Source organism: Leuresthes tenuis, unplaced genomic scaffold (genome assembly GCF_036924035.1).
Source record: "Leuresthes tenuis unplaced genomic scaffold, fLeuTen1.0.hap1 SCAF_4, whole genome shotgun sequence".
In the NCBI taxonomy this organism is placed as follows: domain Eukaryota; kingdom Metazoa; phylum Chordata; class Actinopteri; order Atheriniformes; family Atherinopsidae; genus Leuresthes; species Leuresthes tenuis.
The window spans coordinates 26,688,071-26,693,298 of record NW_027325358.1 but is presented as its reverse complement, the minus strand read 5'-3'; the positions used below and the strand labels follow the sequence as shown (position 1 = coordinate 26,693,298).

At 38.0% G+C, this 5,228-nt stretch overlaps 1 long non-coding RNA gene across 1 annotated transcript; it reads left to right on the top strand.

The window, feature by feature from the left end:
* Nucleotides 1–1,498: 1,498 nt before the first annotated feature.
* Nucleotides 1,499–3,586, top strand: LOC140305112 (uncharacterized). The gene is made up of 4 exons (XR_011915335.1): nt 1,499–1,833; nt 1,980–2,061; nt 2,213–2,551; nt 3,121–3,586. It is a non-coding gene; the product is annotated as an uncharacterized lncRNA (long non-coding RNA).
* Nucleotides 3,587–5,228: the final 1,642 nt, after the last annotated feature.

The following is a 5,228-nucleotide window of genomic DNA, read 5'->3' as shown; positions in this document are numbered from 1 at the left end:
AGGAAAGGCCTATGAGTCTTTTTGCTTCAAAGCTGCAGATCTGGCTCAAAAGCTGCAGGTTCACCTATAAGTTTATTTCATGTATATATATTTAATCTGTGTCTTGTTTTTGAAAACTGCAATCATTTCTACATCACTTCAACTCTGTGCCAATTTGTTACCATACTGAAATTTTGTAGACTTACTTGTACAGTGTCTCTTCAGGAAATGACTTGTAGAAATAAATATTAGTTATCAGTACATATTAGTAACTAATCAATCACCACTGGCTCTGTCATCCATGGGTTGTTTCATACTTTTGCAATAGTAATATTCCAATAAAGCTGTTTCCAACAGCCTGGCTACTTCCTTTACTGTCTCATCAGATCAGATGACAAGATAATGATCACATTGGAAACTTTTACAGGTCTCTGGATCCTTACTCTAAAATCTACCAGAATCTCTCTTAATGTCTCTTTTGTGAAATAATAAGAGAAATTGGAGATTAACGGATTAACGGAACTGGAAAACAATGTAGTATTTTAACTATTAAAGAATATATTAATGTGCACAAAAGCACAATCAGACAGTGATAGCTGTGGCAGAGATGGCTTGAGCACTATCCAGTACAGGTCAGTGAATAGATAACTTAACCAGAGGTGAAAGTGTTTGCTGAAAAGTTGATTGTACCTGTAAATATTAGACTGAGGAGATCAAAGGGGTTGGGCCACCAGCTGGAAGAAGCTATCTTTTGTGTAGTTGCAGAAGCTGGTCCAATAAAATCATTGTGTCATACATAATGAGTTACCAGAGGCTGACCAATGACACCGTAAAATGCAGTCTTTAGCGTAAAAATGCCAAGTCAATGGCATTGACTAAAATCAGCAGCAGGCTGTTCAAGATCCAAGACATCAACTTTGATTATAATCCCTGTCAGGGTCAGACTGCGAATACCAGTGAAATAAGATCTTATGAAAAATAAAGCCCAATAAGTAGCTTCACTAGAAGTCTGCCATCTCCTAAATCCACCACAAGTGTCTAGGCTCTGGGGATCTTATCCCAATCATCCACCGTGGCTCACCATCAGAGTCAAATTCTTTATATATATATATATATATATATATATATATATATATATATATATATATATATATATATATATATATATGTATACAGTTTTTTTTTTTACTTTTATCTACATTCACTGTATCGTTGGTTTTATGCAATACAACTATGCTTTTAGTCTTTGCCTTTTATTACCCAACCTTTGGCAGCTGAAAGTGAAAAAAAGACTGTTTCGACATGTACATGTCTCTTCCATGAGAGTACAACTGATTCCCGTAAAGTGACTCATGACTTTACACAATTAAGCTCTTGACAGAGTAAAAGTGACACTCTGGAGCATGGTACAGTGCAATGGAGCATTTTTCTTGAGGCCGATTAGAACAGTATTAAATAGCCATAATGACGTAATGGGAAAAGTCTATATCAATAAAATTAAGCTGCAGAAGACTGTTGCAACACATCAAAGGCATCATACAAGTGTCTGTTTGTGGCAGCTTTTTCTGCTTCATGAATAGCTCTTCATTCTCAGTCTCTCTGTTCTTTTCACTCTCTCTCTTCCTCACGCATACATAGACATGCACAGACATTTCCTTTGCCCTCTCCTTGTTGTTTAGGTTTCAGCACACTCCCTCCACAGTGGCAAGTCGTCAGCCTTCCTGGTAATTCTGCTTTGTAATTCTGTAATGATTAACTTTATGTCTTCCTAAGCCTGAAGAAGGAAACGAATTAGTAGGACTCTGAAATTCAAGCACGGAAGAAGAAATAAGGAGAAGCAACAATATTCCAGAGGTCAGTTCTGCTCAATGGTAAAAACTGAACAAACGTGTTGGTTAGAAACCAGCTTTCTACAATCAAGGTGATAGCCCGTCTGCAGGGAAACTTGTAGAGTGTATGTATTAAGAGGGGTTTTAATTTAATGGTTCTGTGTGTTACAGTGAAATGCAAAAGCGCTGACAATGGAGTTCACAGCTTTGTGTTTTCTTTGGCTTCTTTCTGCATTCACTCTTACAACACAAGGTATGTATGTGATCTGTCAACCTCTCTGAGTTACAGAGCTAAACATCATGAAAAAAAAGAAAATGTAAGGGGTTACTGTGCAACTGTGTGATGATATCTTGATAGTGCAAGTTTAACTTAAACCTAAGCATATCTGTATCTTTGTCTGCAGAGTTAGTGGGACTGAACGTGAGTGCTGCGCTTTCGGCAGAGTGTGGCAAACAAGTTTCCCTGCACTGCAACATATCCTCATCTCAGCATGGACTATCAATTACACACATGGAGTGGTCCCAAGATAAAAATCCTCTATGTTTGGTGGACAGTGAGGAAAGAATTATCACGTACGAGAAAAACTCTCCCAGTGACTTCCATTGTGAATACAAAGATGGGCGGCTGTCCCTCGTGTTTCAAGAAGTCCTGCCTCTGGAGGTCGTAAAATCGATGCCCTACAGGTGCAAACTGCGCTCTAACCGAGGAGTGCTCCATGAATATACAAGGGTGGAGCTACAAGGTCAGAGTCTATGTTTATTCTTGCTGAGCAAAGAATGTCTCTTAAAAGCTTTTTTAAAACTGATGTAATGGATGCACAAAATAAAAATGCCCTTTCAGCGTTATTATCAACATTTAACTTTGAGCTCTAACAAATGTACCACAGGCGTTTCTTTCCCCTTCATAAAAAGTGTTGCTGGGTAGCGGGTTTCTTCCTTCCTGCCTTTGTTTTCAGATCATCAACATATCATGAAACAATAGACAGAGATGTGTGAAGCATCAGCTGTATGCATACTGTACCTGCCGATCTCCCAGAAACCACGTCAGCATGTCTTGTTTTGTGCACCTAAAGCAAGCTATTTGTTTCCACTTTTCAGGAAGTTTTTCTATTCAGTTATGAATATGCCATATTCATTGGATATAGTCAAATAATGTGTGATGTAAATTTGTCCAACAATGGTACTTTTTGATTGAGAAAATTAGGTAAGCACATCCAGAATTTGACGGTTTTGCTAAATGAGAACACTTAATGTCCCAAAAGTTTTGCACAACAAATGCATTTCAACACACTTTTTGTGGTCTTCTCTTTAGAATGTTGTGGGACAATTGAGAGTGTTTTAAGGAGTGACGGTCCCAGCTGCACCTTCAAACGTGTCTATCCAGATGGAGATGTACACTGGTTTCACGGTTCCCACAATCTCTCGGATGAGTCTGTGAGGCATGACACTACAAAAAGTGTGGACGGACAGGGATGGGTGACCATCCATAGTTGGCTGACTATCCCTGATAACCTGGAGTGGAGAAGTTCAAATGTGCCTTACAACTGCTCCCTGACAAGTGCTACATCTGGTAGATACATTGCAAGTTCTTTGGTTCAGAAACTTGAATATCAGGTCAGAGACAGTCATTTACACTCCGAAGCCTGTAAAACCAGATCACAGGAAAGCATAACGACAGCTTTATCTGTCTTATTTTCACTCATTATCACACTGAAACACTGGATCTGACAAAGTAAGACCGCATCACAAAGCAAACATCGTAAATGATTAAAATTAATCAAAACAAATAAGGTACAGAGATTTCTTTCTTTCTTTTCTTTTCTTTTCTTTTCTTTTCTTTTCTTTTCTTTTCTTTTCTTTTCTTTTCTTTTCTTTTCTTTTCTTTCTTTGTTTCCCATAAAACAAAAACAGTGCTCTAGATTAAGTGAATCATTTTGCACAGCACAGGTAGTCTTGTCTTTCAGGTTATGGCTAAAGTAAACAAGCAAATTACAGACTGTTGGGAGGTGATAACAAGGGAGCTGATAATCATTACTCTGTGTAAGACATAACTACTGCTTAATTTTGATAGAGAGTCATTGATGAGAGAGTCAAAGAAAACAACTAGGACACACAGCTAAACATTAACAGGATGCACACTTTCATGTAACTAGACTGGCAACTAGTCTCAAGCTACAAATCTGTTTTAAGGTGTTTTTTGTTTTTTAAACTATTGACTGGTATATACATGATACATTTTTTTTATAGAAAACAGAAGCCTTTGAGCTTAAAAAAAAAAAGCAGTATACACGAACTGTCAGTTTAGCAATAGTTCTGTTTGTGGTTGGATGCTGCCCTCTAGTGAACTATTAGTGATCGTCAATAAGCAAGAAGCAACTATAACTGTTTAATGTCCTCAAGAAAATAATTGAACAGTGTTATGTTGCGCTTTCATTCCCTTGGGGAAAGAAGACTCAACATTGTTTTTTTAAGGTTAAGATGTCACTGGGTAGTAAAAGTTTCAACATTTGAAAAAGTGATAGAATAAGATACCTAAACAGAATGGTAGAAAAGGCTTATTTCCAATATTGTTAATTAAGAAACACTTAAGTCACCAAATGGGAGAGCAAGAGGGTGAAGGCAATTTAGGGCTGCACACATAGCAGGTAATGTGTTTTCATTTAAAGGTTTGATTTACATCAATTTAAGCTTTCTTTTTTATTTGTGATATGTAGCAGTGCAACTGAATTTGCTTTGGTTTTACCCTCAGAGATGAGCAGTGTGCTCATATTTAGTGCTCTGTGTACCACATATGAATTTCCATTCACCTTGTATTACTCTCAGAGAGCAAAAAAAGAGAAAAAATGTGTTGACTGCTTGGATCAACTCTCTTAGATGGTTAAATTTAAACATGAAGTTTGTGGTTATCTGTACATTCAGTTTTGTTTACTTTCAATTTAAATCAGACCAACTGTCAGCATGAGCAAAAAGACGAACATAAATCATCTCTCCGTGTTTACAATGTTCAGTTTAGCTCAGCCTGTCACTGATCAAGCCCTTGCAGGTAGAGCTTGTAGCCAGGGGACAAAACCAGCTCCAAGAGAAAAGTCCTACCTTCTTTATGCCTCAGTACTTCCTCATCCGACAAGACATCTAAGAGCTTTTTAAAGTCAGAATGCCACTTTGCTAATGAGGTCACTCAGTCGGTGCCTCGCAGGTGAAGGTTGAGCTTTTGAGTGAGATGGGTCTGCAGCTGAGTGCCCCTCAGTCAACTAGCTTGAGATCACCTTGACTATTGCAGAATGGACGCATCCAGACTAGCAATCACACAAAGTTAAGCTCAGATCACTAAAGGCTGTGTACCTCACATTAGGAGCTTGAATCAACATCTCTAAACCACAGTCATTCACAGCAACGGAAGTTACTTGTTTTGAAAGTGAC